Genomic DNA, 22,608 nt, shown 5'->3' with positions numbered 1-22,608 from the left:
AGCCCGCTCCCTGCGCCCCCTGCCGGCCACGTGGACAGTGCACGCTCCGGCTTCCGCGCCCCAAGCTGACTCTCCATTTCAGCCCAGAGGGAGACAGGGACAAGAGCCTCTTTCTCCTGATGTCACAAAACATTAAAGAAAGAGCCCCCTCCAACCAGCAGTCAAAAACCGATCCCCGAGCTTCGGCTTTCCTGCTTTCCAGGCTTTTCTTCGAGAATAACTTAGTGACCTGGGGGGGAATGATGGGAACACCAGGCTAACCCTAAAATCTTCCCCAGGCATCGAGAGCCCCACATTTCCAGGCTCGTATTGGAGGGGTGGGGCTTGACTTGCTTGTTTCCGCATTGGCTCGGATTTGGGGGCGGGGGGGCGTCGTAGTGTCCCCGCCCAAGCTGGGCGATCCAGCGCGACACTGATGCTGAAAATGGGAGGTGGGTGGGCGCCTCCGGGTCTCCAGCTCCATCCCTCCGGGTCCCCGCCCACGGCCTCTACGGAACAGGCTGCGTGGCAGCTTTTCTCCAGCACGCGGCGCTGCGCTCGCTTTTATCCCCGGAGCCGCGTCGGTTCGTGCGCTGACAGCCGGGCTCAGCCAGTCGCCAGGAACTGAGTAGCGTTCTTTGAATCTGCGGCTTTCATGACGTCTCCCTGCGTGGTCCATCACTTTTCTCCTAGCCGGGGATTTTTTTTTTCCGCTACTCTCGCCTTTTCCCCCTTCCCTCCACCCGGTCTCCCTCCCCCGCCCCTGCCCGAACGCACACCCCTCCGCCCCTCCGTTGGCCCCCGCGCCCAGCCCTCCTCTCCACTCTCGGCCAGAGGGAGCCAGTTTGAAGACGGCCGCACCTGGCCGGAGAGGTTGGGCGGGCGGAGGGGTGGGATCCGCGGGACCCGGGAAGATAGACCCAGACCTGGATGCACCGCGAGGAGAATGGAGTCTCCTAAAGCCTCCCGGGGCTGATGTAAAATTTGACCATCTGATTCCAGTTTTCCTTCCCTTTTCTTTTTTTATTTCCTCCCCTCGCCATCCATCGTGTAGTGAATTATTAAACCTTGCTCCGTTCCAAGAGGGGAGATCATGATTGAATGAAGCCACCGAGTCCGCAGCAAGGTAAGCGGTGCGCTGAGTTGCTCGAAGGCAAGAAGCTGTCATCAATCTAGGCAAGAGGTTCTGTGCCCTCGGGTCCCCAACTCCCCTTCCCCAGTTTCCGCCGCTGCATGCATCTCCACTCTGATGAGAAACAGGATGCCCAAGTCAAGGGAAAGGCGAGGGAGAAGCAGGTTACATAACAGAAGGGAAATCTGTTTCATACGGTTCTCATTAGCAACTGAAAACTCGCAAGGGGGGGCGGGGAGAGGAGGGGTCTGCATGCCTGGGGCCCGGAGAGACCCAGTCAGTTATTACAGACATCATTTCAACATCCGTTGGCAAAGAAGAAATGCACGGATTAACTGGCAGGGGTGGCTTGCTATGTAGTCATTTACAGTTGGGAAAAGCCCATTGTCTTTGTGGAAAGCTGTATCCTTGTTCTTCTTTGCGTATAGGAGCAGGAGAGAGAGAGGAAGGAAGAGAGAGAAAGAGAGATAGGGAGAGAGAGAGAAAGAAAGAGGGAGAGAGAAACATGAGGAGGAAAAGGAAAAGTGAGAGCTGGGGAGAAACAAGCAGAGAATGGGAAACAATAAATCCTAACTGTTCTCTATCAATATAACCAGAGATGTGATATGATGACTACCAACCGTGAATAGGAAGCTCTCCCTAGAAGTAAACTGAATTATTTTGTAATTGGAAGAGAAAAAAATAAACAAACAACAACAAAAACCCTTCAGATAAAGTGAGATGTTTACTGCATTTGGGGGGCTGGATGAATTCACTGGCTTGCTTCCTCCTGGGTATGTTTTCATTTGCATCAAGACATTAAGCTTGGATGAGTTTTTAACAGAAATAACATTTGTATTCCCCAAACCCAATAAAACCTTGGATTAATCCACAGGTATATCTCTTGTACCGGGTTCAGTATGGAGAGACTCTTAGGGAGGAAACATATCTTGATAGAAACAGCCACAGTAATGGGGTGAGATTAGTGGAGAAACAAAATACCAGCATTTCCCAAAGAATCCCGCCTCCACTCCCAAAAAAAGGGAGGGGAGGGGGGACTCCAGTACTTAGGAGTTGGAGATTTATTATACATTTACAGTGTCTCCTGCCTGCTTTTACCCAAAGTCTGATGATCCAAGGAGCCACCACAGAACCGGGTGTAATGCCACATTCCAGCTAGCACCATTCCCTGCCTACCTTTCTTCTGAAAAACGGAGGAGAGGGATGCCCAGAGGGATGCTTAGAAAGAAGAAGGGGCTTTGCTACAGTCAGGGCTGAGCTAACTAAGCTTCGCCCATTTTGCCTGGAGAAAAAGAGAAAGAGCTCAAGTCTCCATGGCGACCCAGGTGGGAGGGGAGAAGGCAGCTCCAGTTACAAATAAACGTTGTACAAAACTTTCCCAGATCCAAGCAAAGAAATAAGGGAGCTGCGTCCCCTGAGGAGGGTCCCAGGGCATAGACTTTGCCCAGATTCCTGCCGGCGACCGGCGAGGGGGTGCCTAGGACTGGCCAGTCCCCATCAGACCTCCCAAAGTTGCCCAGGAGCTGCTGAGATTGTTGGACAGCGGGTTTCGGATTCAGCACCAAGGCCAGAGCACAGGCGCCCGCATTCCCACCCCGGACGGCTACCCCAGCGAACACTATTAAGTTCCTTTGGTCTCGGGAAGTCAATCGCTTTCTATAAAGGAACGATTCCCTTGCCAGTGCAGAATCTGGATATATGATTATGCACGGAATTGCGTGGGACAGAGAAGCTTGCAAATCACCCATTTCACGCATGGCGGTGCATCACAATAGCTATTCAAAGTCAAGAACATTGAAACCGCAAAAGATCCGAGCTGAACTGAGAATGGGGAAAATCCCATCCTCCGGGGAGAAAAGGAACACACACACAGACACACACACACACACGCACGCACGCACGCACTCCACGGATCAGTCCCTGATGAGAGTTGTCTAGTTTCAACCGAGCCCCTTTGGCTTCAAAAGCGTTCATTCATTCCTCACCCTCTCGCTCTCCTCTCTAACTTTTTGTCGGGCTTAGACGGCAGAAAGGCGCTGTGGGAGAACTGTGGTCAGCGAGATACCAGCCAATCAACTCCTGTCTAGGGGTCCTGAGGCCCAGGAGGGTGGAGAAATAGTTTACTCTTAGTCCAGACCTGACAGACTTCTCAGCAGAGCTGGTGAGCTCCAGGAAAGGGAAAAGGGTGTGTTTGTGAGATCAGTGACTAACTTCAAGTCAGCATGTGAACAGAGCGACTACATTTCCAAGGTCGCAGGCATAGTAAACAGAGGAGGAGTTACTTCTCCTAATAGAAACAAGGAAGAAACTGTGCAAGAGGGGCCGGTTTATTATCATTCCAGTTCCATTTCAACATTCCTACAGGGCAAACAGGTAAGTTCCTCTCACCATTCTGTCTTCACCTTAGGCAAGACTGGTCTGTGCTGTGCCCTCCTCTTCTTTGGTACCAGGTCCTCACACACCCCCTCCCCTGGACTGATACTGATGAGGAAAAATAGTAGAGGAAGGTGGAAGTCACATTTTGAAGAGAAAGCTTTAAAAGGGGGCATCCAGGTGTTAGAAGGCACAGTTTGAATTACAGAGCCCAGGCACGGTTTGGCAACGGGATGGAAATACTGATGAAGACTCTACAGTACCCCTGGCTGCCATTCTCTTTTGAGGATGCCCTTATGCATGTGTGGTCTTGAGCTAGTTCTGGTTTGTTGTTTATGAAGGTACACGATATGTATCCTGGTTTTCCTTGCTGGGCATTTCATTGCTTTCTAAAGATGATGCATGCAGAGCACTCAGGACTTGGATAAAGCTGTGTGTTTATACCTTCCGGTCTTTCTTCTTCCCCTGTGATCACTAGTGAAGGCAGAAGCAATCTATTCTAAATCTAAAGGGTGAAATGTTACACTACATTTACCTTTTGGTTCCTGATGGACATGGACAAGTTTGTCTATCATTTAATTTATAAGAGTAGACAGAAGTGATGTATGGAGTATTATTAGGACTTAAACAAGGCAGTTTACCCTGCCTTTGCTGCATCTGATCTTATCAGCAGAAGGAAAGTAGACATTACTTATGAAGATAAATCCAGACAAGAATATGGATGATTAGATAAACAAAGTAATGTATTTGTGAGTTCTAAAGTTCAATTTCTCTCATGAATTAAAAACAAAAAAGACGGGAATGAAATTGCTCAATCAATTATCTTTAGTTCTGGTAGGTCCCATGTTCATGTATTCAGTGCTAATTTACCAAACTATGGTTTGCTTTCTTCCTGGGTGGCTAATTGCTGAGCAAAGTGTCATTATGTCCTGATGACAGTGAATAGCATACTCCAGAATAATTGGTTTACCCATTTCAAGTAGGATTTGCTCAGGAGAGCAACTTAATTTTATTCCTGCATACCTGGAGCCATTTTGTAATTTTTTTAAATATAATTTTGATACCTCACCCTGGTATTTCCTAAACATCAGTAAATATATGCACTTGTATGACCCAGGTCTTCATTTAATACACAGGACTGGTATAGGCTGTTTCCTTTGAGTATATAAAAATGCTTCAGTTCACTCTCATATTCCTCCCTATCTTCTCACAAACTATCCTTACTTTACAGGATAAAAAGAAAATAAAACATGAAAATAGCTGTTTAATAAGCAATAGAAAAAAAATTGTTGGATATTAAAAATAAGTAAATATAAGGGTGGAGGAAGGAATAAATTCGGAGCTTGGGATTAGCAAATACACACTACCATATATAAAATAGATACTCAACAGGGGCCTACTGTATAGCACAGGGGACTATATTCAATATCTCGTAATAACCTATAATGGAAAAGAATCTGTAAAAGAATATACATATAGATATAGATATATATTCACATCCATATATATAAAACATATATATAACTGAATCACTTTGCTGTACACCTGAAACTAACACAACATTGCAAATCAATTATTTTTAAAAGAAAGTAAATACAGCCTTATGGAAGCTTAACCCCATTCACGGGTAGAAAATATTACTTTCTTCAAGGGTTGAATGTTGATAAAATGAATTTTCATGGAAACAAGACAAACCCTCTTTTTCAAAATGAGCAGGTAGGCAAGACAAAGCTTTTCTTTTTTTCATTATTCCTTAATCGAATGTTATGTAAGTACTATGTTGGTTAATAAGGGAAATGGACCAGAGAGAGTCAGAATAAGGGGAAGGAAGGGAGCTAGGGAAAAAGGCAGTTATTTTTACCAGGTTTAAAGTCATGATACTTTTCAAAGCAAGATAGTTTTTTTAGTTCATTGTATCAGCACTTTAAAGTTTGTGAACTTGAAATGTTTAAATTCAACAAATCTGGGTTTGACTTACTAAGATGGCATTTACTGTTTCTTTTATTTTTAATAATTTCATTTAAGTACCAAAAGAGAATTGGTTCCATCTCGATTTTTATAAAATTATTAAATTTGGTACTATCAATAAAAGAGGAATTGGTAAAGTTAAAAAAATATCAAGACACTTCTATTGAATTAAGGTATTTTTCTTTAATTGTACTTCAAGTATTTAAAGAGATATAAAAATAAAATAAAGTCATTTGGGGGCTTCCCTGGTGGCTCAGTGGTTGAGAGTCCGCCTGCCCATGCAGGGGACACGGGTTCGTGCCCCGGTCTGGGAAGATCCCACATGCCGCGGAGCGGCTGGGCCCGTGAGCCACGGACGCTGAGCCTGCATGTCCGGAGCCTGTGCTCCGCGACGGGAGAGGCCACGACAGTGAGATGCTCGCGTACTGTAAAAAAAAAAAAAAAAAAAAAAAAGTCATTTGGGATAAAATACATTTTAAAATGTATTTAAAATAATTAGTCCTAGAAATAATCAGAATTCTATAGAAAGAAGAGATCATGATAACTGTAGTTAGTGCCTGAATGGTATTCTGACTCTCCTCTGACAAAGTATATAATATACCCATAATTGATAACATTTTACTAGCACTAATTAATAATACAACTTTACTTCCTTTCAATAAAGAAGGACAATGTCATCTTAAAAAGAATATTCTGGGCTTCCCTGGTGGCGCAGTGGTTGAGAGTCTGCCTGCCGATGCAGGGGACACGGGTTCGTGCCCCGGTCCGTGAGGATCCCACATGCTGCGGAGCGGCTGGGCCCGTGGGCTGTGGCCGCTGAGCCTGCACGTCCGGAGCCTGTGCTCCACGACGGGAGAGGCCACAACAGTGAGAGACCCGCGTACTGCAAAAAAAAAAAAAAAAAGAATATTCTGTGTTCCCTAAACTATAGCCTTGATCTAACAATACCTGCTAATCAACTGTAGAGGCCCAATTACTTATTTATTACTGAATTGAATAGTTATTTCAACAAAACCTCAGAAGCTGATTTTGCTCAGTGCACAATGTTCAAGTGGCTATACTCAAATCTCTATTTTGTCCAGATGCATTGAGACCATCAATCAACTTTCCTACTTACAATGTATGAAGTTAACCCCAAATTTTAATGAAATGGCTATTTATTTCATACCTTTACAGATGAGTTCAGGTCAGATTAAACCCAGTAACCCCTTCAGTCTCCCATTTCATGTTTCCTGTTGATGGCTGTGCTTAGGACCAGGGACCATATAGTACTGGTGGTTCTTTTAGTGGATAGATTTTGGGTACTATTCACCTCCAAACTCCCAGTCACAGAGATGTGATTACCAGTGTGAAAACTTTACAAAATGAACCAGCAAGTGAATCTATAAGATCCACATCCTTGCCACCAATTTTTTTGTGGGGCACTACATCTAAACATTTTGTATGCATTGTGAGAGACAAAGCTATGAGTTAAGTTTTAATCCCAGTGCTGTGGCAGTTTTCTCTTCAAACTCACAGGCATCACCTTTTTCCTACCCAGAATGAGAACAAACTTTTTTTTTTCAATGATGTTTTAAATTTTCATCATATCATCTGACAGGAATGTGTGCAAAGTGTGACAATGTGCCTGGCAGGTGTTGTTTGGTGATGAAGAGCACAGGCTCTGGTGTCTAACTAACTGCATTTGCATCAAGTTCTAGATGTATCCATCAGCTTTTAGTAGGTTTGGTGCAGTAACAGCCATTACAACCTCTCAGTTGCCTATAAAGCAAAGGTTGATTTCTCCCTCAAGCTATGAGCCTTTGCTGGTCAGCGTGACTGCCCTTAAGTGTCTTCTTCACACTGGAGTCCAGACTGAAGGACCAGTCTGACCTGGAACTTTCCATTCCAGTATCAGAGGGAAAAGGAGAATGCCAAATTAAGCAATGGCTTTTAAAAGTCCTGCTAAGATATGACATAAGTTATCCACTCACATTCCGTTGACCCAAAACAAGTCACTTGTCACACCAATGCCAATGGTCAATGACATGTATATTTCTCCCACAGTGGGGCACTGCAAGTCACATAACAATAGGTGGAGACATATAATCTTCCTACAGAGAAAGAAGTGAATAACTGGGGATGATGATACAATCCACGACACTAATTGGGTGACCTTGCTCAACTTCAAGTTCTTGGTTTGCCTATCTGTAAAATGAAAATAATAATAATGTCTACTCCGGAGATGTTATGAGGATTAATGTGATAATGAGGTTCTTAGCACGATGTCCAGCACAAAGTTGGCACTTTATAAATAGTAGATGCTATTATTTATTTGTTATAATGTGTCATTAAGTTCGGTCCTCAATGAGGCTATGTGAACTCTATTAATTAGGTAGCTGATGCAACAGAAAATCCCTACATTTCAGCAGTTTAGCAAAACAGAGGATTATTTTTCATCCCTATAAGTCTACTTGGCTGATGCCATACCAGCACCCAGGCTGACGGACACTTATTCATCTTAACATCTGGCTTCCATGATCTCCTTAGAGTTGATATGCAGTTGGCAGATAGGGTAAGAAGGAGTAGATGATTATGCAGGAGATTTTCAGTGATACAAGCCTGGAAGTAATTATATCAATCTTGCCCATATTCTATGGCCACACCTAACTGCAAGGGTAGCTGGAAATTGTAGTTTAACTCTATGCCCAGGAGGAAGGCAAACTGGTAGGGTGAACACACTTGAGTCTTTGGCATATATACCCAATGTTAAGCTTGCAAATTTGACTACTTTAATATACATGTCTGGCGTCAAAGAAATACAGTTAGTGTGGGTCAGCAATAGAGTGGGGCAAAGCAAATGATTTGTCCCAATGGTGAAAAGATCCCCAGTTGGACTAGTATTTTGTTGAGCTCTTGAGTCATTCTCCAGTGGTGTATTTTTTTTTATTTTTGCGGTACGCGGGCCTCTCACTGTTGTGGCCTTTCCCGTTGCAGAGCACAGGCTCCGGATGCGCAGGCTCAGTGGCCATGGCTCACGGGCCCAGCCGCTCCGTGGCATGTGGGATCTTTTCAGACCGGGACACGAATCCGTGTCCCCTGAGTCGGCAGGCAGACTCTCAACCACTGCGCCACCAGGGAAGCCCCCAGTGGTGTATTTTTTAAAATAAGTTAGTTGGGAACCTTTTGACTTTAGGAGTAGGCATATGTGATGCCTACGAAAGAGATGCAAATCTATATTGTTTGACTTCTGGTAGCTGAACCATTAAAGTAGACACAAAGAAGAGCTGACTTCACAACCCAAGCTTGGGAGCAAGTTTCCAATCCTGACAGTTACACCCACATTGTGTCTAAGAAGGCTGAAGCATTAGATGCTGTCTTCCAGTATCTAGTACTTGCTGTTGACTAGCAATTTGCATTTTGTTTTGAATAGCATATAGGTTAGACACATGCTCTAAGTTTAGGTTAAATTAATCTAGCAATAGTCAAGTGTTCTTTTGAAAATAGACCATGTAATTTGGAAGTAGTCTTTGAGAACTCCTGCCTGCCTCAAGGAGAGCGGGTACCCTTGGAAACTAAAATCTATACCTTTTCATTAGAAGGGAGAGATCAGCCTTAATGCCAAATATACATTTAGAAAAGAGAAATGTCAGGAGGAGATATATGAGAAAGCTATGAAAGAAAGAGCCAGAAGAAATGTAGTGGTGATCCATAATGCTTCCAGCCTCTTATGTCATTCCACTCCTCCAACTTAGGTGCCAAAGCCCTGGCCCATTCATGCAGGGCCCAAGGTTGCCAGCCTGAAACAGTGAACACCTACCACTAATGTGTGTTCATCCTTCCATGGTGCAGTTATACTGGATTAGAGACCCCTTGAACACTTTAAATATCTTGTCATTCCAAAGTGAATAACATCTCATAGTGGAGCTTCTGTTTAATGAAGAGAGTGTTTTTGAAGAGAGGGTGTATTTCACTGCCACCTCCTGACATTTCAACCTAGAAGGGATATAACTCAACTCAGTCTCATGCAGAAGGGAGCAATTAGGATAGTAGGTAAGTCCAAACCATGTAGTATAAGACGTAGATGAAGGAATTGGGGTTATTTACCCTAGAGAATTCTTGACAGGAGGGAAAGATCATTGTTTTCAGGTGTCTTAATATTTGAAGATGAAGGATAGATTAGAGTTGTTCTGATGGACTCTAAGGAATACAACTAGGATCTAGTGGTAGAAGTTACAAAGTGACACATTTCTGTTTTATATAAGAAAGAATGTTCTGTAGTCAGAGCTGGGCAGGGCTTATATGATCTGTCCTCTCCATTTGCATAGCTCTGAATTCCCTATCACTGGAAGGCACAAAGAAGTTGGAGGAGCTAAGAAATAGGGCTGAAGTGCATGTGTTTTAAAGTCTCTACCAACACAAAGAGCTTCCAAGTCCTAAGAGGGCAGTGATGACCTACAGTTTCAGCCAACAAATCAGACTGGACCTCTATGAGTTCCATAGAGTAGGCTATGATGGACTGAGGTCATCATTTTATGAGGGAACCATCATTTCTCTATGAGAGAAATGAGTCGTATTTCACCAAAATGACACCTCAGTCCATATACAAAATGTGTGGTCAGTGAGAGCAGGTCTGGAATACAGGGACCACATGACCAGGCTGCATCTACAGGATTCATCACTCAAGGAAAACACTTACCCTGCTGCTTTATGTTGTCCATACCTCTCTATCTTCTATCAATAGATAGGGCATGAAATACCCCTTTGGAAGTTTCTCATGGCACCCTGAACCTTCTTATTTGTAAAAAGCCCCAAGTTGCTTTCAGAGTCAGGACTCCATGACATATCAGCCAGGGTACATTTCAGACTTGCAGACATTTCTTTTGTGCAGAATATGGTGTGAATAAGATAAAATTCCTACTCTTAAGGAATCCAATTTCAATAATAGCAAAGAAGGAATGGACCCCTTCCATTTCAGCTGTATCCTGAAGACTCACCAGTGAATACCCTAAATATATATTCACCCTCCTGGGGTGACCAGACCCATTGTAGTGAGGCATATACAGAGAGAGGACACAAAGAGAGAAGCAAATAAAGAATCTGTTATAGATGTGCTGTCATAAAAGGGATTGCTTCATTGAGGAGACTGAATTAGGTGACCCTCTGTCTCCTCAGCAGCTGAGGAGTGTTAAGCCCCAAGCCAGGCCCTCTCATGGCTCCTTGCTGGCCACAGGTAGATCTCTGTGAGCAGAAGGAAGCATCAGAGCTCACAGAAGTCAGCTTAGGTCAATGGTTCCCAAACTGTGTCCCTGAACCAGTAGCAATGGTATCACCAGGGCAACTGGTTACAAAGGCTAATTCTCAAGCCTACCCCAGACCCACTAAATCAGAAACTCTGGGGATGGAGCAACCCATCTGCCTATCTCCTCCAGGAATTCGAATGCACACTAAATTTTGGGAACGACTGGCTTACGTTCTTCTCAAATGCAGCCCCTCTAGTAGGCTTCCTCCCGTAGTGAAGACCTCCAAGTGTCTGCTCACTTGAGAACCATGCAAAGTCACAGCTGGAGATGGAATGCCTGTCTTTATCTTCTACTGCATGTGCAGATCTAACCTGGTCTCAATGCCCAGGGGAAAAAGACAAAAACAAAAGGCTTTTGTTCCAACAGATAAAACATGCACAATCGTACTAAGTGGGGAAAAGTATGGCAAGCAAGGGCTTCTCTCTCGCTCTCTTCATGTAAATAAACTGCTTAGTCTTTTGGAATTCCAGATAATCCATCCAGAAGGGTTTTAGTTCTTATTTTAAATTAATAGTCTCATCTATTATCCTTTAAATAAAAGACGCTATCAGGAAATAAGAACGGTGTACTCTGGAGAAAAGCCACATTACCAGAATTGAATAACGGGCTTATCGTGGCAAACCTTCATGCAACCAAGTGAAGAATAATTATAGTTATATAACATTCACTTTTGTTTAAAACATCTCTTGACCATCAGCACATTTCCAGAAATTGACCTTTAATAGCTACCCCCTGTATCATCATAGGTCTTTGAACCAGTCAGTCAACAAATCTTTAAGAGCAACTGCTATATAAAGAAGACAAAGGAGGAAAAAGAAAACGCACCCTCATTTCAGCCTTCAGAGGCATTAGACTTTATGAAAATGAGTATCGGTGAAACAATAATGCACAAGACAAAGAAGCATAGCATTAAACAAGAAAGTGCTAGGCTTTGAGTAAAGAAGGGGGATGTTAAAAAGGACTGGTGTCAGTAGGAAACATCAAAGCATATGGTGGAAGGTAAAGGAATCTTGGAAGAAGTAGGGTTTTGATGGGGAAATGGGGAAGAGAGTGCTTTTCAAATGAGAAATCAGTCTGCATGGAGGGAGCGTTGGCAATGAGGATTGGTCAGGCAGGGGTATTGGTGTACCTCACCATGGAGAAAATGGAGTCCAGGCATCAGTATGGAATTTGAGTCTTCAATCTCAAGTAATGGCTTTGGTTGGGGGCAAAGGAGAGGATACACAGATTTTATTCTGCCATTTTAATCTGGCAGCCTTGGGCAAGGCAGACTTGGAAGAGAGGAAAAACTGGGATCAGGAGATAGCCAGACCTTGATAGGAAGGGAAGAAGACCTAAGTATGCTCAGAGTTGTAAACCAGCAACAGAAAAATGGTCCCATTTGAGTGCCTTCATTAGTCCTGGAATTAGATCACTCATGAGCAGAGAGACCAGGCTAGGGTAGATTCAGCCCAAAGAAAACTCCAACGTCGCGCGCTCCATGAGCACGAGGGATTGCACGTGGCTGCTGTCCAGGTGTGGAGTGTTGAGGTCATTCCAGTGAATAAATAACACGACTGGGAAGGAGGCTGAGCGAGGGCTGCAGTTAGAGCTGAGGTTAGATTTGTGGCTCGATGGTTCATTATCACCTTCACGTGCAAACACTGGGCTGCAGCATTCCAAAATGTGTCTTTGGGGATTTGTTGCTCCTGAGGCACCATGGGGACAAGTACGTGCAGGGTTATGAATGGGAGATTTGTTAATCCTTCAGGTGGTGGGACCGTGTTATTTTGTGATGCAGAGCAGAGAGAAGAAAGAACTCCTTTAGCTACTTTCTTGTTTGCAAAACCAGTGCTGCTTGAGATTCATCTCATAGTCATCCCTACTCATGTATGTCGGACTCCTACTTTTTCTCTGCCCGTGGAGTAAAACTCACTGAAGACTTTGTGGAAGTCACTGGGGATTTAGTCTGGCTCTGAACAGCATGAATGGAGCCCCCAGGAAACATGGAGTTTTAGGATATATCCTACCAGTGCCTGCCACTAACCCAGGGCTCCCACTGAGCTGTCACCAAAGAGTAACTACAAAATGGACCCACCATCATCTGGAATAACCTAAATGGCATGGCCCCCTTTGGCATGGGTCAGATTCACCACTGCAAAATGAGTAAAGATCTTTTTTACAAGACCTCAAAATAATAAAAATAGTGAACTAAAATATGTTTCTTTCAGTGAATTTTATTTTTCAGGGAAATAGTTTATTTGGTCTACACTCTGGAGATAAGAGTCTTGATCCTCCATTCCTGTTGTGTGCAGAAGTGGAGTTTATTTTAAATTAGCAATGCTGAATCTTTTGTGAGATTTGGCTTTCGTGGGGAGAACAAAAAGTCCCGGATTTTAGAACTACTCGTAGAGAAAAATGACATTGTGGTGACACACAAAACTAGTCTGGGAGAGGAAAATTTCATTAAAATCCACCGATCATTTTCAAATAAACCTCTAATTTCTGTTATTTATTTAATAATATTTTCTTAAAGAAGGTAATTATTAAACTATACAAACCTTTTCTTGGTTACCCCAACCAATCCAAAGTGTGTCTTTTTGTGGCAAAAGAAGTGTCAGAATGCTATTAGCATTGAGACTGGAGCCTGGGTGTCCTTGTGAGAAATTGTAATCCTCGTTTGACCGCTCAAGCTCTTGCAATATGCAAGTATTGTTCTAGTTTATTCCTTTACTCATGTAAGGAATCTGGACTCAAGTTACTTCTTTCCCTGTTAAGTTTCCAGATGAACTGTTGGTATTGCTAGAATAATAAACCCTGGAAACATGAGGTAGGCGAGCAGGGCAGTCACTTAAGTGACAAACCCTCCATACCATCCTGGCTTCTTCCCATGCCCAGTTCCAGACATAGAGGAACTGGTTGAATCATGTGTGCCTCGGATTCTAACCACAAAACAGATCACTCTGTGCACTTAGAGCATCCCCAAATTTCATAAATGTTCAATTACATGAGAAAAGACAAGAGAAATCCCTTTCAGTTGGCAAAGAAAGCAAAACTGCCAACTAGGGCCTTGAAGCCCTGAGCACAAGAGAAGGAATCTCAGGCAGTGGGAGGGGGAATGGGCAGTGGTTTCTAATAAGCAGAGAGAGAAAATGGGCCTGAGATCTATGCAAGGTGGACTTGCTGGAGCCAGAGGTTCTGACACCCTAAAAATGCTTTAAAAGGAAAGGATGGAAATTTCTGTGCTATCATCTGAGAAATCAAAATGATAAACTAGGCAACGTCTTAAGTTCAGTGTCCAGGTCACTAAATTTAAGATGTCAATTAGAGTATATTGGAAGATACCACCGAAATTCAAAGTTGTGCTCTCATGCTTGAGCCTTCTCCTCTCACTGTGGGTACCATTCCATGGGCATCGTTCCGTGACCACTGTTCCGTGAGCACTGTTCCGTGGGCCTTGTCCTGCAGCCACTTCATGGGCTGCTGCGTACCTGCATGCTCTACTGCTCTGCCAGGATCTAACCTCCTTGCCAATGAGGGCTAGACTTAGACATCACTGCACCCCCTCTGTGTTTCTCCCTAAGAGTTTCATGGAAGAGCAATTCAATATGTGGTATTTGAATAACATTTCTATGATGCCTAAAGTTTTCTGATTCCAATAGACAGATTAGAAACTGTTAAAACTATTTAAAAATAGCTCTCCTTGGAAGATGAATACAGCTTGTGTCAGTCCATGTTGTCAGATTGTAGCCATCTCCAAAAGTTCAGTAAAGACCACCCAAACAAGAAATAAAACACCCAAATTTTGTATATGGAGGCCAGAGGGGAGACATAAGAGGGAAAGATCATCTTCTTCCCTTAGTAACTTGTATGTCTGTTTTGGATGTCCCTCAAACACAGTATGTGAATGACGAAGAAAAGGGATGAGTGTGGGTTTCAGATGAGACAAGGTGAGTAACACTCTCACTTCTCTCAGCCATATAAAAATCGAAGCTCAGTCATTTCCAGGTCATTGGTTTCTGACATGTCTGTGCTGGTCTAAGCGCTGTTCACCATAACACACTTCCTTTCAAGAAGCCTGAGAGATTGGTGTTAACGTTGAGGCATGCGGTTTGTAGAATGAGCTTTGACAGATACCACGCTCTGTTAGATGAGTTACTGAACTTCTTTCTCTGTCAGGTTTCCCAGCTATAGAGTAGGGATAATTCAGGGAAATAAACGCAATAGATTAGTGAGCTATTTTTCCCATACCTTGCTTCTGAGAGGGTATGGAAAATTATAATGAGCAGTTTAATGATTTTACACTTTTTTAAATGCCAAGTGAATATGTTCAGGATGGAGATGCTACTCACAGCTTCATTATAGGCCTCTGAAGGTGAAATAAGTTTATGGGTAGGATAATGTCCCAGATACACTGTGGGAACCCACATCATCAAAGACTGAACTGTGCCCAGCCTTGCACAGTCACCAACACAGGGAAGTGAGCTCATGGGCTAGAAAGATGTTTAACAACTGAATTTGAACTCCTAGGAACCATCAGTTGAAATTCTCTTTATTCCTGGGTGAAAGAGATAATCCAGGTAATTCACTTAAACCAGACCATCCCATTCCTGAAGCACTTTCAATCAACAAAGTTTTACAGCAAAGTCAATACTGAATCTTGTGAGTACAAATGAGTTTCAAAATGTATATAAGCCTATTGTGGATCAGGAAAGCTCTTCACATTTGTACCTATATAACCGTATAACCTGTATAACAATTTTTTTCGTGGTTTCCATAGAGGTGGCACTTTTTGGCACTACCCTGGTGAAACTTCTACCGATGGAACTATAGAGAAATTGTATGTTGGGTGTGGCCAGACTTCTGGAAACCAAACTTCCCTTTCCCTGAGATAACACTCACTTTTTAAGTAACTGGCCAATTTGAACTCCCCCATTGTTTGAACATTTCTACAAAGCCAGAATGTTTATAGCTGATTCCGAAAACTAAACAAATTTTGAGAGTAATGAAACCTGTGCTCAGACAGCTTGACTAAAGACAATAAGATACAGTCAATTTATTTTACCTGGGCATTTCTCCCTTATTCATTGTACCAGTAAGTTACATTCAATGTAGAAAACTGTAATGATTCAAATAAGCTTAAAAAAAAAAGTCAGGAAAGCAGCAAGCAGGAAGGAAGGGAGGAAGGAGAAAGGAAAGAGGGAAGGAAATAGCACATACAGTAAATATATGAGTTTATTTGTGTTTGTAACTCAAACCGGATCATTGTTTTTAGTATACACTATTTTGCTGTGCTCTTTTCTTACCTGATGATACATCATCAGCTTCTTCCCAAGTCAGTAACTAGGAGCAGATTGTAGATGTCTTTGACCTTACTCCCTTCTGCTGTGGGACTCAGTCCCCGCACTTTAACCACCTTGCTGACGGCCCACCTGGCTATCCCTTTAACATGATCGGTAGTTGCCTGAGAACCAAGGGAGCTGATAATGTACATCTTAATCTGAACTCAGGATAAGATGGAATGAGCTCTTCCAATCAAGCAATGAGGCAGGGAAAACAGGGGCAAATTCCTTCTTTCTCCACCTTTTGTTACATTCAGGCCTTTAATGGGTTGGATGATGTCTACCACGTCAAGTGGGGAGGGCAATCTACTTTGCTGAGGCCACTGACTCAAATGTAAATCTCATCCCAAAACAACCCCCCAGACACACCCAGAAATAACGTTTGATCTGGGCACCTCCTGGAGCAGTCAAGTTGATGCATAAAATTAACCACTGCATTGGCACACCCTTAGCATCACAAGTACTGCCCAGCACATTATAGGTACGCAATATTGTTGAATAAATATATAGTTGTGACGGCTACATTGTAAGTAATTCTAAAACTTATTTACTGTGAATTTTTTTTCATCTTTATTTTGGGCATTTGGGTTGTTTTCCTTTTTGTGTTGTCAACACTACTATTATAAGCATTTTTGTACACACCAGTTGGGAATGCCTCTTTAGCATAAATTATTAGAAATGTAATTGCCGGGTAAAAGGGTCCACATTTTTTTTTAAAAGCTCTTACAACATTCAACCAAATTGCCATCCAGAAATACTGCCCCTATTTACATTCTACCAGAGGTCCAATCCACTGACCGCATAAGCAACCGAACCAGATGCAAGCTCATTTAAAGAATTGGACCAGGTCTTTCTCAGCTGCCAGAACCTGCGACCCCTTGAGCCATTCGGCCACATGACTGGGCCAGTTAGAAAGAAGGAACTAATATCAGACATTGGGCAAAAACTTTCCTAGGGTGGAACTCAGATGATTGATACAATTTTCAGAGATAATATCCCAATCATTAAGCCAATTGATCCTCACAAGAACCCACCAAGGAATGCCACACACTGTTGACACATTGGTAGATGGCGAACCAAACCCAAGTTCACACGGGTAGGTGATCACCACGATTTGTAATCAGAGTCAGGATTCCAGGCCTCTGGCCTTGAACTCTTTCCCCCTTTGCTCTTTCAACATCCAAGATCCACTCTTCAATCCACACTCACACTGGCCAGGAATGTCCAAGATGGGTCCTTTAGAAGTGATTTTAAGAGATTCAGCAACACTGTAGTAGTATATTAACTTATTGAAATATTTTATAATTTGTAGACTTGAGGGATGGGGAGAAAGGGGAGTTGGTGGGGAGAAAGGGAGAAAGACAGAAGAACAATCCAGCTAAGGGCAGTTTCTTAGCAATAGCTTTTGTAGTCTGCTTGGCCATAGTAGACTACCGTGGCTCTGAGTTTTTCCCTCTGAGTTCATAAACTGTTATTAGTTTCACATGTGTAAGAATATCATTAAAGAGATGCCATGATTTCTGCTGATATTATATACAAAAGATAAAAATCCCTTACTCCAGGGACTTCCCTGGAAGTCCAGTGGTTAGGACTCCAAACTTCCACTGTAGGGGGCAAGTGTTTGATCCCTGGCCCTGGGAACTGATTCTGCAAGCCGTGGGGCACAGCCAAAAAAAAAAATCCCTTCCTCTTGCTCCCATCATTCCACTCCAACCCAGGAGCAAGTCAGCATAATATATCTCAGTAGATGGAGTCATGTCTCCCTTTATTAGCTGATATCCCCCTTAAAACCTAAGAAAAGTATACTCATTTGAGGGCTGAAGGTTTTTGCTTTTTAACAGAAGGAAAAAAATTTTTTTTTACTATGTGAGATTTTTACCTGTTTTATTTTAAAACATTGAAAAATGCTTTCTTATCAAAACAGGATATTTAAAAGTTTTGTATGCATTCGAAACTTCAACTGAGAAATAGCGAAAGGATAACAATTGTCATCAACATCTGTAAATTATGTGTAAGCTAATAGAAAAAGAAATCTCTTTCCCTGGCTATGTCTTTCATTTTTAAAAATACAATTTCATAGATATTTTAACAATTCAGTTTCTCCAGTGTCTCTGATATCTAGTGACTTACCCACATTTTACAGATGGTAAGACTGGGGCTTAGAAGGAAATATCTTCTCCATCCACCATGCTTTTCTAGAGCAAAAAAACAAAAACAGAAAAAAAAAAAAACTAGTAGCACATTATTGACATTTTTTAAATTTAAAAGAAATGAAATCCACTGGGAACAACTCTCAAAAGGCATTTTGCAGTGGCTGATCTGGAGTGGAATTTTCCATGACCAGTAAAGACTCTGGAGCAAATCTGATGACCATTCAAAGGAAAGACAACAGAACCAGGCTTGAATTAGCAGCCAAAGATACTCAAACAAGCGATGCTCTGGACAACCTTGGCCAACCAGCCACACAGATTCAACAGGTCTGTGGTGCGCGTGCGCGCGCGCGCGCGTACACACACATACCACTTCAGAGCCTCCCAAATGATTTTAAAGGGCAGCCAGGGTGAAGAACCTACAACAGTCAGTGCACACAGCCCAGCATTCAAGGTTCACTCTATGACAATAATAGGAATCTTCCCTTAAACTTTCTCCTGAGCTCCAGCACAGGAAGTGGTTTCCCATCTACAATCTCGTTTGATCGTCACTCCCTCAGCGAACAGGGATTGGGTCCTACTGGGTCCTAGGTGTTGCAGTACCACTCAAGGGCTTTTCCTACTAAGGGGAGGAGAGAATATGACAGCTATAGTGCTGGTGGGTGTGGGATCCCTGTCCCCGAGATGAGTGAGGGGCAGTTGTGAAAGACCTCTGATGGAGCCCAGCATAGGAGCCAAGCTTTCCCCCCGATGAACTCGGGAAATCAGAGGTGACCGTGGAGAAGGACAGGGGCTTGGCGGGATGAGGGAGCCAGGGGAGAGGATTGAAGACGGGGTGAAGGGCCAAACCACAGGGACCCGGTGTGCCACCAGAAGCACCTTAGTTTTCATCCCAGAGGCAACTGAAAGCCAAAGCAAGATTTTAGACAAGGCAGCAGAAGGGACAAATTTGCTTCTAGAAAAACGATACTTGTGTTTATCTAAAGGCAATATCAGTAGCAATACTTAATCTGTCAGTGAGACGGGCAATTGTGAGGAATAACAGAGCTTATTTTTAGATCCACCATTTCCTGGTGCCCTGAGCTGACCCCATTTCCACCAAAACCACACCCTGAAGGCCGTTTCCATGTGATCTACATCTCAGGGCTTCTCACCGGGCAAGAGAGTGGACGTGAAACCTATGCGTGTGGGTTCCAGGTGAGCAGGCCCTCAGCTGATGTGGCAGGTCATCCCTCCTCGCTGGGCAGCCCCTTGGGGATGGTTGAACACAGAGACAGGTTGGGGGCCCACACCCCAGCCAGGGGTCTGCAAGGTAACAGCAGACCAGGCTTCCTTGCAGGGCTGCCTTCAAAAGCTTTTCCAGCCCAAATCAGCTTCCTAGAGTGGAGAGAACCCCGTTCTCTCCAAATCTGTCTTCCCAGCATTTAGAAATACGGTTTAAATCCCTTAACAAGATGAAGGAGCCAGTGTGAGTTCCTGCAGGCAAATCTTGGGCTTTCACACGAACCAGCTCCCTGCTGGCTTTGTGATTCATCCCAGCCTGCTGTCCCTTCCTCGGAGAGAGCCTGGGCAGGAGATGAATTCCCAGCGGTCCTGGCACCAGACACTTGCCTCTTCTCTTCCTTTTTAAAGGGCAAATCCTGTGCTCCAGGCACTGCCTTTGCACGCCTCTGTTTTTGGCAGGGATGTGTCTGCCAGCGTGGTATCCCCACTGCCTCTGGGACCCTGGTTGATCTCCCCGAAGGCTGTCAGCTTTTCTGTTCCCCGACAGACATCAGCTCCTGCCAGAGAGAAACCCTGAGTGTTCCCACAAGGCTTCGGTGAATTTGTTCACCTCCGGTCCACATGCCACCCTTGAGTCTCCTCCAGGACATGGGAGGGCAGGGTCCTGCCCTCCTAGCCATGCTGTGGTCTCCAGGTTCACCTTGGGGCTTAAGAAAGGTCACCTCTGCACTTTCATGACCCACGAGAAATGTACACCTCCCACCCGACGCACCAGGCCCCACCCAACAGAGGCACGACCACAACCAAACCCACAGTCACGCTGGTAAGAAGCCCCAAGCCCCCCACGAGCTTTATTCTTTCAAGTGAAAACAGATGTGTGACATCACTGGCCATCCCAAAGGACTTTGGAAACGTCAGCAGTTTTTACGGACCAACAGGAACTTCTCTGACATTTGAGAGAAATGGTCCGTTTTTTTTTTAATTTTTATTTTATTTTTATTTATTTTATTCTTTAATTTTTATTGGAGTATAGTAGATTTACAATATTGTGTTAGTTTCTGCTGTACAGTGAATCAGTTATACATATACATATATCTACTCTTTTTTAGATTCTTTTCCCATATGCAGAGTACTGAGTAGGTTTCCCTGTGCTCTACAGTAGGCCCTTATTAGTTATCTATTTTATATATAGTAGTGTGTATATGCCAATCCTAATCTCCCAACTTATCTCTCCCCCCACCTTACGCCCTCTACAAAACAGAAATAGAGTTACAGATGCAGAAAACAAACTTATGGAAACAGTCCTGGTTTTAGGGGTATGCTTTACCCTGAGAAACTTCAAGATTCTACACTGAGACTTCACCCTGAGTTTCCATCTTTCACAATAGGGAACTGGGGGCTTCCCTAGTGGCACAGTGGTTGAGAGTCCGCCTGCCGATGCAGGGGACACGGGTTCATGCCCCGGTCTGGGAGGATCCCACATGCTGCGGAGCGGCTGGGCCCGTGAGCCATGGCCACTGAGCCTGCGCGTCCGGAGCCTGTACTCTGCAACGGGAGAGACCACAACAGTGAGAGGCCCGCGTACCTCAAAAAAAAAAAAAAAAATAGGGAACTGGAACAGGGTACCACTTTCAGGCTTAGGGTGGGTCTCTGACGCTCTTAGTCTCCACCTCACAGCCCCTCTGTCCCTGATCCCCTCCCTCCAACAACTCCCCCTGCCTTCACGGAGCCATTGGAGGATGGATGATGTTACAGGGCGATGGGAAAGATGGAAGCAGAGAGGGCTGTGCATTGTTAACCACAGACACTGTCCAAAGAATGACCTCCAGGAGGGGGGAAGGTCAGCACCTCAGGAAGGTTGTGGGAGGCGGGAGTGGGGATAGAGATGCTGAGTCCTGGGGAGGAGGTGTGGGGACAGGGGTTGCCGTCTTCAAAGCATAGATGCTGTCTTTGGGAGAAACAAAGCCCGCTCTAGTTAAGAGTGCTAATGCTTCTGCAGTAGGAGCAGACATCCTGAAAGAGCTATTAATGGGATCTTATTAAGATGGCCAGGTTCCCACTCTATCCTGGCTGATTCTAGGTTCTTCCCATTTTGTGGCAGCTGAACTTGTGGTTCTTGATCTTGTGGGTCTTTGGGGAGAAAGCCATGTTGCCTCATGAACCTTTAAGAAGATCCCTTCTCTTCCTCATGTCTAAATGCCAGGACCGTTAACTCGGGATTCAGAAAGAAGCTGATTTGGCATAATTCGAAGTTGTGTGTGCTTCTCTTCCTTATTTGGCATATGTAATTTTAGTTAGAAAATAGTAAACAGGATACTGTGAACACAGTTTTAAAATAAAATGATATTCTCTAGGTTCTTTTGAAAAACATGCAATGGGAATCATTGCTCCAGTGTTAACAAAAGAAAGTTGGAGAAAATGTCGATATATTGCTACTTTATTTTCCCTAAACTACTTAAGAATGGTCTCGAGAGTTGTAAGCCAGATTTTCTAGGCAGTTAAATTAATATTGCCCATGGGAGTCAAGGGGTCCAAGTGTTGATTCTGTGTGATGGGTTCATGTTTCTCAAACTTTAATGTGCTCAGGAACCATCTGGGTCTCTTATTAAAATACAGATTCTGATTCAGTAGGTCTGGGCTGGAGCCTGGGGTCCTACATTTCTGACAAGCTCCCTGGTGATGCTGATGCTGCAAGGCTCTGAGTCACTTCCACTGATTCGCCGAGTGCCTTGTTCCCTTTATGAGTTTAGACGGACATCAAGGAAGGATGAATAATCCGCTTCTAGAACCAGGCTTCCCAGGTCATCTCCTTTATGTCTTTGGTTTTTGTTCTATTTTCTTTTGTTTTATTTCTGAGTGGTTAAGCAAGAATCACAAGGCTTCCTGAAGTTAAAAAGTGGTAAAGGATGACAGTGTTTTGATTACACTATAATTTAACAGATCAGTTTAAGATTTTGGAGGGCATGATGTTGAAGAGAATCCGAGAGGAGAAAGAGAGAGGAAGAGGCCAGCTCTGCTTCTTTACGTCTATTTTGGACACGGCTCTGGGTTATGCATATAGCATGTCTCTGCCAAAGGGAGTTAGAGAAACTTGGAAGAGGTTATTTATTGAAGTATTTTAGAAGTAAATTCTACCCTTTACAATCTTTTTAAAATAAACATCTCTAAATGGAAGGACC

The sequence above is a fragment of the Phocoena sinus genome, chromosome 4, assembly GCF_008692025.1.
Source record: "Phocoena sinus isolate mPhoSin1 chromosome 4, mPhoSin1.pri, whole genome shotgun sequence".
NCBI lineage: Eukaryota > Metazoa > Chordata > Mammalia > Artiodactyla > Phocoenidae > Phocoena > Phocoena sinus.
This window is presented reverse-complemented; position numbering follows the sequence as displayed.